The sequence below is a fragment of the Lithobates pipiens genome, unplaced genomic scaffold (genome assembly GCF_037356315.1).
Source record: "Lithobates pipiens isolate NorthernLeopardFrog02 unplaced genomic scaffold, aLitPip1_a1.2 Scaffold_8, whole genome shotgun sequence".
NCBI lineage: Eukaryota > Metazoa > Chordata > Amphibia > Anura > Ranidae > Lithobates > Lithobates pipiens.
Window position 1 is genome coordinate 358524945 of NW_027507903.1, and position 15849 is coordinate 358540793.

Genomic DNA, 15849 nt, shown 5'->3' on the forward strand with positions numbered 1-15849 from the left:
GAACAGTATCTAAAGTGTGTATCTCACACATACAGATATACAATAAACACTGAAAAATATCTGTTTTTGCCCTAAATGGGTGTTTTTAGAATAGCAGAATAGAGCAACAGTATCTAAGTGGTGTATCTCACACATACAGATGTGAAGAAAATGCTATTCAAAAATTTCTTTTTTGCCCTAAATAATTTTTTGGGGAATAGCAGAATAAAACAACAGTATCTAAAGTGTGTATGTCACATGTACAGATATGCAGGTAACACTGCAAAATATATTTTTTTGCCCTAAATGGGTGTTTTTAGAATAGCAGAATAGAGCAACAGTATCTAAAGGATGTATCTCACAGTAACATATGCAGTGCTGGTGCACTGAGCTTGCATAAAATGCCTGCTGATGCCAACCTAACTAACAGATGGATAAAAATTATATTTTCTCTGGCACTGGGCTCAGGGCAGTGTAAAAATAATGTGCACTGCACCCACACAACTAAATCAAGATAGATTGTTGAGTAATTCGATTTCTGAAGCAGAACTCCTATCTAATTCTCTCCTTATTATATATTATGTTTTTTCAAAATGATTGCTTTTGTTTTGTTTTAAAACATAAAAACTGCAGAGATGATCAAATACCACCAAAAGAAAGCTCTATTTGTAGGAAAAAAAATAACATCAATTTTATTTGGGTACATCGTCGCACGACCGCACAATTGTCAGTGAAACTGATGCAGTGCCATATCGCAAAAAATGCTCCGGTCATTGAGCAGCCAAATCTTCCGGGGCTGAAGTGGTTAAAGCAGAACTAAAGTCTGAAATACTTACCTATGCCTCAACGGTATATCCCCTGCAACCCTTGCTGGTGCCAGCATCTTCGTCCTGGCTTCTTCCAGAAGCCAGCCTTTGGCCATCTTGATTGGTAAGTGTGGGATGCACACTCCCATGCACACAGGCACTGTGCAAGAATGTAAACTGAGCTGTGCAGGCAGGTAGGTTTGTTATATTGCAGACAAGACATTGCGTGTCTCTTCTGCAATAAAGAGCCTGCCTGATTGCAGTTTTTTTTTCATTTTAGAGTTTAGTTTAACTTTAAGTCATATTCAGGCTGTCATAACCTAAATCCCTACTCTCCTAATAGCCTAATAATTTTGTGGAAATCTATTCTGAAATGATTTAATATCCTCCATGCCTCAAGATTTTTCCATCCATTATTCACAATATTTAATTATCCTTAACTTGTTTCTTTATAACATTAATAATATATAAATCCAAGCTAAGTGAATAAGACAAAGACCAATGTGAAAAGTGTAGTAACCTTTGGTAAAATTAAATATTATTTATCCTTTTTTTTAACTGCCTTCTGATTGGTTGCGGTGGGATCTTGCAACTTACAATCTGGATAATGCTTTCAAGCAAGCTATTGCTAATATTTTCAGTTACTGATTTATGCATACCGGATATAACTTAAAATGATAAAATAATAATAATAATGCCAACAACATGTCTCTGCAAGTCTTTTGCTGCTTGGAAAAAAGACAATTGAATAAACTTGTATAAACAAAACTGTTGCTTTTCAAACCAGCTTATGCACCCAAACTCTAATGCCGCGTACACACGAGCGGACTTTTCAACATCAAAGGTCCGACGGAACAATTCCGGCAGACTATTCGATCGTGTGTGGGCTGCAGCGGACTTTTGATTTTCAAAAGTCTGACAGACTTTAGAAATGGAACATGTTTCAAATTTTTCCGACAGAACTCTACTCCTACCGAGAAATCCGCTTGTGTGTGTGCTAGTCTGACGGACTAAAACTGACGCTAGGGCAGCTATTGGCTACTGGCTATGAACTTCCTTATTCTAGTGTCCAGTCATACGTCATCACGTTCGAATCCGTCGGACTTTGGTGTGATTGTGTGTGGCCAAGTCCGTTTATTCGGAAAGTCCGTCAGAACTCTGTCAGAACTCTGTCAGAACTCTGTCAGAACTCCGTCAGAACTCAGTCGAAAGTCTGTCGGACCTAAGTCTGGTCGTGTGTACGCGGCATAAAAGAGCTTAACTAAAGCATTTACAAGCCATAACCAAGCATTAAATCTATTAAATCTATATAACTTTATGACCACCCTCCCTAATATTGAAAAGGGTGACCCCTTTGCCACCAAAACAGCCCTGACCTGTTGTGGCATAGATACTGCCAGACCTTTGAAGGTATGCTGTGGTATCCGGTACCAAGTAGCAGATCCTTTCAGTCCTGTAAGTTGTGAGGTGGGACCTCCTTGAATTGGACTTGTTTTTTCAGTACATCCCACATATGCTTGATTGAATTGAGCTCACTTTGAACTCATTGTTGTGTTCCTCAACCGATCTTGAACCATTTTTACAGAATAGCATGGTGTATTATCCTGCTAAAATAGGCCACTGCCATCAGGGAATCCAATTTCCATGAAGGGGAGTACTTGGTCAGCATCAATGTTTAGATAGGTGGTATATCACAAATAACATCCACATGAATGACAGAAACCAAGGTTTCCCAGCAGAAGATTACCCAAAGCATCACAACTACATGATGTAAAAGAAAATGTGATTATTTAAACTAGGCCAGAACACCTTCTTCAATTGCTCTAGTTCTGATGCTCATGCTCATTGTACATGCTTTTTGCTGTGGATATGGGTCAGCATACACAGCCCCATATGCACCAAACTGCAATGCCCATTTCTTCTACTTTTAACACATCAACTTCAGGGTCAACATGTATATATGCTGCCTAGTATATCCCACTGACTTTCAGATACCTATAGTCTTAAACCTGGCATTTCTAGACAAACAGATTCCTCCATCCAACTAAATGAAGAGTGAAATCCCCCCCCCCCCCCCCAGTTTAAACATGATTCTAGAGTGGTTCCAGGGAATCCTGGGTACATGTACTTCCCACATCTTTTACCACTTTTTTACAATAGATTTGAATTACTGCTTCACCAGTAATATAATAATATCTCACATACTGCTCATATATTCATACACACTTTTATATTCATTTACAGATGTTTTTATTCACAAACCATGCACATACTGTACATGGATTTTGGTGGGGTCCACTCCCCCAGTCACACCTCCCCCTTCAGGATTCCCCATTGCTTTTCCATTGTTTTTGCCACCTCTGCTCCCGTGGGAGACAATAGTCCGCAGCTTCGCCTTGGCATCCACCGCCGCACTCCACGTTCATTGTTGACCTGTAAGTATGGGTGAATGTTCCATCATTCTCCCTTCCCCATCTTATGTGTGTTCAGTTTACTCACTGTTCACCTTTCAATTTTTTAGACATCCCTATAGCGTCTTCTCCTGATGAGTGACAGTCACGAAACACGTGGAGCTATAGATGCTACAATCATGGTTATACATCCAGCTGTTTGAGCCAACAATGCTACTACCTTATGTCTACAGTCAGTGACTATTTTATCACTATTGTATGGGACGTCATATACAATTGTATCTTATGTTTACGTATTTATATTGCATATTATAAATTATGCAACTCAACTTTAGATGGCTTGCAGGTCTCAATGTATCTCTTTTCCATCAATGTATTGTATGTTGTATTTATGGAATAAAATGAATTTTGATAACCTTTAGTGCCTCCTTGCTCTCCAGCTGCATGCTTCACTCAAAGTCCTAAACCCTTTCTCTCTTTTTGCTGCGCAAAAGCCGGGATGGAGGTACCTCTGATTTCTACTTCAGAGGCCTCATTTAAAGTCCCAAACTCTTTTCTTTTTCGTTCCCTGGAGCTCTATGCCACATGTTTGGATCCAACAACATGTTGATAATTTTTCACCTAATAAAGGAAAAGAGAATTTGTAATGGATCTGGGTGTTAAATGGTCTCCTCCAGACAATTAAAGATACATATTGGCATTTAAATATTTATTGAATAATAGAAAAAGACATATAAGCAGCAGGGGAATAACACACGCCCCTAAATATAAAAACAATGGTGTATATACAACATGTCAAGCAGAGATGTTACATTGAAGCAGACATACATGTTTTGCAACCTGTGTATCCACTTCTTCAGGGCTTTCTTGCTTCGTAACTAACTCATAATCTGTATTAGACAGAGTATAAAGATGCATATAAACAACAATATACATTATAAGTATATGACTCCCTGTCCCTAGAGTGTGGAGGTACTGGAGAGGAGAGGGGGGGGGGGGAAGGAAGAAAAAAAAGGTTGTTTTTTTTACACCTTTAAGCCATTCAGGGCATCCGGATTAAGGGGAGACCAAAAGTAACCCACATTGCAGGTGCAGCATGGCACAGGAAACACCCTCAATCACAGGTCTAATATAGATGCTCCTCACTTGGAAAATAAAAATAAAAAGGTATGTGTACCTGTTTGAAAGCCATAAATTCCTCTAATAAAAAGTAGAGAACAGTCTAATACAGACAGAAAATTCACAGAGCAGCTAGAATAGAGATATTTGCATGGGAGCCATGAGGTAAATGCTAACCTTAGGATAGAAAATAAATGGGGTTCCATTAAGGGATCGGTTCATTCCCTCCGTATATATGGTGGGTCCACCCTCATCAGTTGGCAATCCTATCTTGAAAGATGTACACATACATGTATACAAAATATGTAATGTCATTGCATTAATGGAGAGACGTATAACCAGAAGGGTGAACACACAGCCCAGACTGGTGTTGCAAACTTACCCAAGAAGTACTGCAAATAAAGGTGTCACTGGTATAAGCCATTGTGTGTTAAAAAAGGCAAGCTTTCCAGAAGTATAGTTTTGCCCTTATTTGTTTGACATGCATCACATCTCTGAAAATAATTACAACACTGTGCAATACAAATTAGTTACAGTTTCTATACATTGCCTTGAAAAAGTATTCATACCCCATTGAAATGTTGCACATTTAGTCATGCTACAACCAAAAACATAAATGTATTTTATAGGGATTTTGTATGATAGACCAACACAAAGTGACACATAATTGTGAAGTGGAAGGAAAATGGTAAATGGTTTTCAAAGTTTTTAACAAATACTGTATCTGAAAATCTGTGGCATGTATTTGTATTCAGCCCCCTGCTTACTACATTTACAGTATCTGTTTCCATACTCATTTTTTCCCTCTAGAACCATGTTGTTCTGTATATCCTCTTTCTCATACAACTTTGCTGTTCCTTCCATGCAGCTCCCCTTTACTGCTATACCACCTTCAATGTGCTACATGTCTTACAGCATTACTCCTGTATTACTTTGCTTTAGCACCTTTACGATCTTTCATGCACTGTGCCTCTTCATCCCATCTAGTTTCATGAAACTCTTCTCCCCCATACTGCATATCCTGTCACTTCTAGCAACCTGCAAGAGAGTAGGCAGCATACCAACAACAAGGCACTCACAGATTTTCTTAGCATACAGTGTGTCAGGGATGTTATACACAAACATCCAATACAGGTGATCAGATCGTTGGGCTGCACCAAGGAATCAGGGACAAACAATTAAATAAACCATAAACAAGTAAACAAGTGCAAGACACAGAAAACCCCAAAACAACCTAATATATATATATATATACAGGCACAGGAACAAACAAGAAATAAACAAGGCGGGGATGAAAGATGAAAGCAACAGGGGAACAAAAGCCATATATAAGGAAGCCAGATATAACAGGGAACAGGTCTCAAGGACAGGATTCACAGAACGGAGTCCAGGAACAAGCAGGAAAAAGCACAGGGACAGGGCTAGCAGAGGGAATTCTGAAGCAATGAGCTTGGGCTCAGGGCAGGTTTATATAGACCAACAGACCCATAACAGGTGTGCCTGATAGCTGGTCTGTAGTCAGGGCAGGGAGACACCTCTGGAGGCCACCAGAATTAGACCCTTTGGTGCTGAGCATAACAGTGCCACCAGCAGGTGAAAACAGTAATGACACCATTCCTGACACAGTGGAAGCAATATAGGAAAATTGTATTGAAATCAGGATCCTCTGGAGCAGATAAAAATGCTATCATGGCCTTCAACTTTAGTAAGTTATACCCATGAGCAAATTGAGAATTTGTCAAATACAGAACTTTCTCAACATTTTTTTAGGCTGCGTTATACTGCACTTCACATTTTTCCAAAAAAAAGTTTTATTGACAAAAGGTATGAACAGTTACAGCATGAAAAGCCGACATAAAGTACCACAGGTACTCAATAAGTCATTCAAACGTGACAGATCTATGAGGAGGGTAAATACCCTAAAATGGTACAATACATTAAAACAACTTGACTAGCTTTAAATTCTTAAAAGGTTCTACAGAAATATAGACCCCAAGGAGTGGAACAGCAGTATAACCCAATAATGATGACAATAGGTGTTCACATTCTCAAATATTTTCTTAACAAAAGGATACCAATAGACAAGTTATTAGACAGGGGAGAATGAATTAGGAATAAGCCCTAAAGAATGGTATAAGGTAATATATAAGTGCAAGGCCCTAGGAGAGTAATGAGGAATATTCCGATGAATTTCGGAAATGCTGCCAGCAAGCCCAAATTTTCCAGAAACTTAGTGGAGAATCTTTCGATTGGTGTATTAGTTCTTCCATCTCAGCCACCTTAGAAATGCGATGGAACCAATCTGAGATGGAAGGTGGGGTACTGGATTTCCATAGGACTGGGATGCACATTCTCGCGGCATTAATGAGGTGTTGCGCCAGTGATCCTCGATATTTTGATCTCGAGATCGAGGAATGGTGAAGAAGGAGTTGTGCAGGAGTAAAATCAACGGGTAGGGTAGTGATCTTACAGATGAGACGGTGTACCTCCGTCCAGAAGGGTTGGATACGGGGACATGACCACCAAATGTGAAGGAGAGTTCTCTCTTCCTGGGAGCATCTCCAGCATGTAGAGGGTACTTGGGGGAAAAATTTGTGTAACTGGGAAGGAGTTTTATACCATTTAGCAGCAATTTTGAAACCATTTTCTTGAACTGACACATTGACAGATCCCTTGTGTATATGGGAGAATATGGTTTCCCACTCTTCTTCGGACCAATGCAGGTCCAGGTCTGATTCCCAACTGCTGGAGGATTTAAGAGATTTGGGGTTACATTCCGTGAAGAAGAGGGTGTAGATTTTAGATATGAGGTGTCTTTGAGGTTCTGTCGTGTCGCAGAGAGATTCAAAAGGAGTGAGTGATCTAACAAAGTCTGGTTGATGCTGGTGTGATATTAGGAAGTGTCTAATTTGGAAGTATACCCATTGAGGAATGGGTCGTCTGGAGTCTAAACACGGTACAGATGCACGCGGTAAAAGATTCCCATTGGTGAAAAAGTGCTGCGCTAGTATCTCTGAGTGTGGCCATATGGAACGGAGAAAGGACTCAGACTGACCAATCGGAAAGTCTGGATTATGTCTGATAGGTGTTAGTGGGCTGCGGTGTGACGAGATACGCTGTGTTTGGCACACTAAGCGAAACACATGTAAGGTAGGTGCAACTAACGGGTGCTGTTTGCAGATCGCGGGGATGTGTTTCTGGTCCAGCCAGGGTAGATATCTTGTCGGAATAGGTGCAAGTGTATTCTCCAGATGTACCCAAGCTTTAGTAGTGCTATGTACTTTCCAATCTACAATTCTGGATAGATGACAAGCCCAATAATATTTCCTCATATCTGGTAAGCCTATACCACCTTTTGCTTTAGGTATTGTTAGTCTGTCGTGGCTTAATCTGGGCCTTTTTCCGTTCCACAGGAAATGAGTGCAAATCGATTTGTATGAGTTGAAAAAGGCCACGGGGAGCCTAATGGGGATCGTTTGTAGCAAGTAAAGTAATCTGAGTAAAATATTCATCTTGACGATCGAGGCTCTGCCAAACCAAGAAAAGATTCCCGAGGACCATTTTTTAAGATCAGTTTGAATGGTCTGGAGTAGAGGAAGATAATTATACGTATAAAGGTTCTTAAGGTCGGAAGGTAGTTTAATGCCCAGGTACGTGATAGCTGAGCTGTTCCATTTAAAAGGGAAATTTCTTTGACATTGCTCCACCGCAGGTTCGCCGAGGGATATATTAAGCTCTTCAGATTTGCTAAAGTTTATCTGTAAATTGGAGATACGTTTGAATGAGTCTAGATCTTTCAGGAGGTTGGGTAATGTAATATGTGGTTCTGTGAGGAACAATAGGATGTCATCAGCAAAAGCTGCTATCTTTTGGACTGTACCTGCCATTGACACACCTCTTATATCACTATTTGCCCGAATACGATTGAGTAAGGGCTCTAACGTGAGAACAAAAAGAATGGGCGAGAGCGGGCATCCCTGACGAGTCCCGTTGGACACGGAGAAGGCGTCCGACAGGTGGCCATTCACCCTTACATGGGCTTTCGGCGAGGCGTATAGTGCCATAACATGGGAAATAAATTTGTTAGGTAAACCTATAATCTGTAAAGTTTCTTGCATATAATCCCAGGCCACTCTGTCAAACGCCTTCTCCGCGTCCAAGGAGAGGAGGAATCCGTGAGTTTTGGAAGAGGAAAGCCAATTATGTATATTAATTGCTTTAATTGTGTTGTCTCTTGCCTCCCTCCCCGGGACAAAGCCCACCTGATCCAGGGAGACCAGTCCCGGCAAGAGGGGCAAGAGACGATTAGATAGAATTTTAGCGTAAATTTTAAGGTCCACATTTAGTAGGGAAATGGGTCTATAGTTCGAAACTAGGGAATCATCTTTATTCGGTTTGGGAATGACCGTGATGTGCGCTGTAAGCAGATCTCGAGGAGGTGGATTTTCGGTGGAAAAAGAATTGAAAGCCGCTAGAAAACGAGGTTTCAAGATGTCAATAAATGATTTGTAGTACCCAGATGTTAACCCATCTGGACCAGGGCTTTTGCCTGGTTTTAGGCTTTTGAGGGCTGTATCCAGTTCGAGTGAGGATATTGGTGCTTCCAGACTAGTGGCTGTTTCGGGAGTTATAGGATTAGGGCCATATTGGTGTAAGAATTCTCTAATCAGTTGTGTGCGTTGTGCGTTCGGTGAAAAATGATGGGCATCATTCAGGTTGTATAGGTTTTTGTAGAATTGAACAAATTGCTCAGCAATTTGATGATTAGAGGAGATCGTGTTTCCTGCTTTGTCTATCAATTGGTGGATAGTGTTTGTAGCTTTCTGTTTGCGGAGCGCCCTGGCTAAAAGTTTGCCCGATTTATTACTAAATTCATAAAAGGTTTTGCGTGAAAGTATGTCGTTTCTTTTAGTTCGTGTGGTTATGTAGTTTAATAACTCTTGTCTGGCCTCTATAAGTTCGGTAATAGAATTCTCTACCTGGGATAATTTATGCGCTTTTTCCAGGGTTTTAATTTTGTTAGTGAGGTACAAAAGGTGATCGGATCTATCTTTTTTACGTTTAGCCGCAGCAGCCATGAAAGTTCCCCGAATGGTGCATTTATGTGCCTCCCATAACATCATGGGGGAGATATCAGGGGAAGCATTCTCTTCAAAATAGGTCACCAGACGTTCCTTCGTTGTCGCAGCTATAATGGGATCAGTGAGAAGGGAAGGGTCTAATCGCCAAATTGGGGTGTTAGGGGGATTATCTGAAAGTACCAAGGTCATGGATATAGGGTGATGATCCGAGATGAATTTGGGGTCAATGGTAGCCTCAACCAGACAAGGAAGATCTCTCTGCGACAGGAATAGATAATCTATTCTGGAGTGTCTCTTGTGTGGGAAAGAAAAAAAAGTGTAATCTAATTCTTGCGGGTTGAGGGTCCGCCATGAGTCATGTAAATTTAATTCTTGCAATCTTAGTTTAATATTGCGCAAGGTCTTGTGTGGGACTGAGGAGGTTTTGTTTGATGAGTCTTGTAAAGGATTAAGCGGTACATTGAAATCTCCTCCCACAACGAGGACTCCCTCCTGAAAGTCTGTTAACTTATTCATGGTCGATGTGAAAAAAGATGCTTGACCAGAATTAGGGGCATAAATGTTAGCCAGCGTGACACGCTTGCCTAACATCGTACCTTTAACGAAAAGAAAACGAGCTTCTGGATCACGGAGGATATCCTCAACGTGGAAGGAGCAATGCTTCGCGAACAGGATGGAAACCCCTTTCGATTTACTGTTTGAATTCGTGGTGTGTATTGCTGTGGGGAAATATCTATTCGTTAATTTCGGAATGGAAGAAGACTTGAAGTGTGTTTCTTGTAAAAATACTATTTTGGCCTTGTTTTGTTTAAGAGAGAATAATAATTGGGATCTTTTTTCGGGTATATTCAACCCTTGAGTATTTAAGGAGATAATTTTAGTCCAATCTTGGGGGTTGGTCTTGTGTGGTCGTGTCATCCTGAATTTATGGGAATGTTACAATCCCTATTGAGAAGAAAAGGGGGGAGAAAGAAGAAAACACTATCTGTTTGGGTTAATCAATCAGTTAATGTAGATCTGTACTACACTATAATCTTTAGATACGTTCAGGGCCGAACAAGCAAAGAAATTTCACCAGACCCAGTTGGGAACTGGGCCGGGTGAACGGAAAGGGTTGAGAGAATTACTTACTCAAAAGAGAGTGAAGTATTCGCACGCTGGTCAGAATTCCGGAGAAAAGCAAGTACCAGCTTGCTGATCCTATCCACCGGTGGTGGGCGGTGCAAAGCACAGTATCCGGAGTCTACACTGGGTCACAAATGAAACGTTATCACTTAAAGTGTTCTAACTATTAACCACTGTGTGTGGAGGGTAAGCTCGGGTCGACCGGATGGGTAAAGGATGTGATCCAGGTTCTACCCGCCGAACGAGGGAAAACCAAGTATCTGTAAGTAAAACAACTGATGAGAGGTGTAACAATTAATTTAAGAATAAGAACATAAGAAAAAGAACATAAGCAAGGGCCCCTGTGTGGAAGTGAAGAATCGGTTGGAGGAGAAGAGAGTCTATATCTGAAAAACTCTAAGTGCGTGTAAAGTAACTGAGTGTAGAACATGACTTGCAGGGGAGATTGCACCAACTATTAGAGTGTTATGTGCAGCAGAGGGTAACATGTACGGTAAGGGTACTTGTCCTTAGTCACGAGCCTTGTTAATCATTTAACTAGAACAAAATATAAAGTTTAGAGCCATAACCTAGACAAATATACTTCAAATAAACGTTTCAAGAGAGTGTATACTGTTTTTAGAGAGTAACGAGTGTAATATGACCGTAAAGTGATGGTTAATTGGGGATCACCCCACTTGTGAACGGATTAGGCCTTCTGGAACGTGTGTGTCGTGTAAAAATGAAAAGTTCCAAAAAGAGAACTTTTTAAGAAATTCTAGGAATTTCAAATCCCTTTTCCTTGCCTCTAAGTTCCTCTCAATACGAAAGATGTTTAGGAGACGGGAGAGACATAGGTAGGAAGGCGGGGAAGGGGGAATTAAAAGATGAAGATGACACCGAGCTGATAGGTGATAATCAGCGAAATAAAATAGGATAGGTACCTTAAAGCCAATTATAGCAGTAACAATTAGACACCATCAGTACCTCCCGTTCTCCGCTACATCCTATCATGAGACTATACAATATTATCATATACAACCGGGTAAAAAAGAAAGAAAAAAAAAAAAAAAAAAAAAAATCTTGGGAGGAGGGAATGATGAGTACTCAAAAATTTTTTTCCTTTTTTTCCCTTTTTCTTTTCCCTCCCTTTTCCTTCCCCCCCCTCCCCCCTTTCCCTGGTGGGAAGAGAAAATCGTGTAAGGGATACAGTTCAGTTTCTCGGTCTCTTCTTAGTGATCACACTGGCCTGTAGAAAGAGGAAGAACGTTCTAATGAAGTGTAGATCTTACAGTAAAAATCAAAACCATCGTTTACAGGACTCCGTCAGAACAGTAGAGTGCACTCTTCGTTTTGGCAACAAACAAGGAAACTTCGTACGGTAAAGTTGCTAGAACGGTAACGAACAAAAACAGCATGTGGAATGATGCGAAGCAATTCTCATTCAGCGATCCCTTCGGGCTCTTCTGGAGTGTGGAGCCTTCGATGGGCTCTCTCGCAAGGACGCGTCGTTTCTCTCGTCAGGGTTCCTATGATCCGAAGGCGAAAGCGAGCGTCTTCGTCTGGATCTTTGTTCTTGGAACTCCATCCGTTCGGTTTGGACGTGTCCGCTTTTTGCTGCTTGCGGACGGTATTCTGCATACCAATCTGGTGCTTCAGTGAGGGGGATATCAATCGTTTCGCAAAAGTACCTGATATCCTCCGGGACCCGGAGAACAGCCGTTCTTCCTCCCGCTGTGGCTGATAAAGCGAAGGGGAACTTCCAGCGATACGGGATTCCCTTCGCACGTAAAACCTCCAATATAGGCCGAAGTTCCCTCCTCCGTTGCAGAGTAATAGTAGATAGATCAGGGAAAATGTTAATCACAGTATCCTTATAGGTCACTGGGGTGGTTAATGCTCTCACCCTGTGGAGAATGTCTTCCTTCTGTCTATAGTCGATCAGGCAACAGATCACATCTCGAGGAGGGTCTGATTCTCTGTATCTCGGGCGCAGGGCACGATGAATGCGCTCCATTCCGATGGGGGAATCTGGAGGCCGTTCTAAGATGGCGTTAAACAGGTTGGACACTTCTTTGGCAAGCTGCTCCGATTCTATGGATTCTGGAAGACCTCGGAGGCGAAGGTTGTGCCTTCTCCCCCTATTGTCGAGGTCCTCCAAATGGCGGTTCTGATCCCGAAGCTGTAACGTATGGGTATCGATCACTTGGCATGCTTTCCTGAGAACAGTGGAGTGTGTAGCGGTGATCTTCTCCACGTCCTGAACTCTTCCCGCCATTGCTTGTAGGTCTAACCGCAAGTCTGAGATGGCGGACGTAAGAGCTGAGGTAAGTGTTTCCTTGATGTCCGCTGCAACGGAGCGTAGGTCATGTAAGCTGGGCTGAAGGTGAGGGGTGAGTGTTATGCCCTCCGATGGCGGGCCTTGCGGTGAAGAGTCTGGGATAGAGCCCGTCCTCTGTGACTGACCTCGTGTGGCCGCCATATTGCCGTGCTGGGTGCGGAACATCTCCGGGATATTCTGCAAGATCCTGCTCGTCTCGTCTCTCGGAGATCTCGATCTAGAGGCGGACGAGTTGCGGGACGAGGTGCCCATGTTGCGGGAGACTCTTAGGGGAATTTAGCCTCCGTTAACGGTTAGGTTTTCCTCTTGTCCGCGGGAGCTATCAAGCTATGCTGCCATCTTCCGCCGAGGTCAGGCCACGCCCCCGCACTTCACATTTTTATATAATTTTTTATGCTCCGTTGTTAATGCCAAGCTGTTATTATGGTAACAAATTTGTATATGCTGCCTGTCAAACTGTAAATATAGTATTGATTTTTGACAAACCATGCTTGCTTAGTATGCAATTATCCTTTCTTTCAAGTATGTATTGCACCTACCACTGCTTATACCCTTGGCACCTCACCTTTAACACCTCACCTCACTACATCTATTACTATGTAACTTAAACTTGAAGTCCCAGACACCTGAAAAGTCTTGCAATTGAGTTGTATCTGCACTGCAAGAGTTAACCGCTTATTTAGTCAAGGGGGATAAAAACACTTACTCAATCCTTGGCTTCCCTTGCAAATGGCACTCCCTTATGCTCTGGCAGTGGACTGTCCCTCATCACCTTCACATCCACTATTGGGCTATATACCCTGCATTGGTTTTAAAGATGTCAGCACTTTGGAGCATGATAGCAAGGGGAAAAAGAGAAGGCAGAGACCAGTTTAACAGCATGGGTGAGCCTGAAGGAGTAAAGGATTAGATAAAGGAATATATTTTTCCAGTCCACTATACCCAAATAAGCAGTTAACTGCTGCAGTATTATTATTATTATTATTATTATTATTATTATTATTATTATACAGGTTTTATATAGTGCCAACAGTTTGCTCAGCGCTTTACAACATGAGGGCAGACATTACATTTACATTACAATTTGGTACAAGAGGAATCAGAGGGCCCTGCTCGTTAGAGCTTACAATCTAAAAAGGAAGGGGCAATTGATACAAAAGGTAATAGCTGTGGGGGATGAGCTGATGGAGGAAGTAAAACAGTGTTAGTTAGAAGCAGGATAGGCTTCTTTGAAGAGAAGGGTTTTCAGGGATCGTCTAAAGATAGATAGATTAGGGGACAGTCAGACAGATTGGGGTAGGGAGTTCCAAAGGATGGGAGAAACTCTGGAGAAATCCTGGAGGCGAGCATGGGAGGAGGTGACAAGGGAGCTAGAGAGCAGGAGGTCTTGAGATGACCGAAGAGGGCGGTTTGGTTGGTATTTTGGGACTAGGTCAGTGATGTAGCTGGGGGCAGAGTTATGTATGGCTTTGTAAATTATTGTTAGTGCTTTGAATTTTATTAGTTGGGTGAGTGGAAGCCAGTGCAGCGATTGGCAGAGAGGGGTGGAGGACACTGAATGGCTGGTAAGGTGGATGAGTCTGGCAGTGGCATTCATTATGGACTGGAGGGGGGATAGTCTGTGTAAAGGTAATCCAACGAGGAGGGAGTTGCAGTAGTCGAGGCGAGAGATGACCAGGGAGTGAATTAGAAGCTTGGTGGTGTCATTAGTTAAAAAGGGGCATATTCTGGAAATGTTGCGGAGGCTAAGGCAGCATGATTTGGACAGGGCTTGTATGTGGGCCTGAAAGGACAGTTCGGAGTCTAAGGTTTACCCTAGCACCCTGGCATGTGGGGATGGACTGATAGATGTGCCATTGATCTTGACAGAGAAGTCAGGCGAAGGGGTACGTGGGGGAGGAAATATTAAGAGCTCGGTTTTAGATAGATTAAGTTTGAGGAAGTGGTGTGACATCCAGGCTGATATGTCTGTTAGTAGATCAGTGATGCATGAGGAGATTGATGGGGTGAGCTGAGGGGTAGAGAGATAGATTTGGGTGTCATCAGCATATAAATGGTAGTGAAAGCCATGAGAGGCTATTAGCTGACCCATCGAGAATAGTAGAGGTCCAAGGACAGAACCTTGGGGGACCCCAACGGAAAGGGGAGTTGGAGAAGAGGAAGTGGAGTTGTAAGTGACACTGAAGGTGCAATGAGATAGGTAAGATTCAAACCAACGGAGAGTGCAGCCATGGAGACCAAGCAAATTGAGTTTTTTTGAGGAGGGGGTGGTCAACTGTATCAAAGGCAGCAGAAAGGTCCAAGAGTATGAGTATGGAATAATGGCCGTTGGTTTTGGCTGTTAGTAAGTCGTTAGTGAGTTTTAGGAGGGCAGTTTCTGTGGAGTGCTGTGGGCAAATTCCAGACTGAAAAGGATCACGAAGGTTATTTTCAATGAGGTGGTTGCTCAGTCGGTTGTAGACTAAACGTTCAAGGAGTTTTGGAGGCAAAAGGGAGTAAAGAGATGGGTCTTAAATTGTTAAGATTGGTGGGGTCTGAGGCCTTTTTTGGTATGGGAGTGACTAGTGCATGTTTTAGAGGTTTGGGGAAGATGCCAGTAGAGAGTGAGAGGTTGAAGATATGAGTTAAGGAGTGTAGGATTGAGTCAGATGGTGACCATAGTATTTGAGAAAGAATGGGGTCCAGGGGGCAGGAAGTTAAGTGGGCATTAGAAAAAAGTTTAGTGACTCTATAGTAGCTGGGTCAAAAGAGGAAAGTATTGATTGCGCAGGAGGACAGAGAGTGTAAGGTGAGGGAGATGTCTGTAGAGCAGAGATCTCGAGACGGATCGTCTCAATCTTATTTTTGAAGTGAACAGCAATCTCCTGGGCAGTAAGTTAGTGAGTAATGGAGGACGAAGTAGAGTGGTAAAGGTAGAAAAGAGTTGACGGGGACTGCGTGAGAGGGTGTTAATGAGAGTGATAAAGTAGGTCTGTTTGGCAGCGTGCAGGCAGGAATGGTATTTTTGG

The 15849-nt window shown here is 42.2% G+C and overlaps 1 long non-coding RNA gene across 1 annotated transcript in view; it reads left to right on the top strand.

Moving 5' to 3' along the window:
• LOC143962644 (uncharacterized) overlaps positions 1-15849 on the top strand; it is an 838833-nt gene that overhangs the window by 63956 nt on the left and 759028 nt on the right. The window lies entirely within an intron of this gene.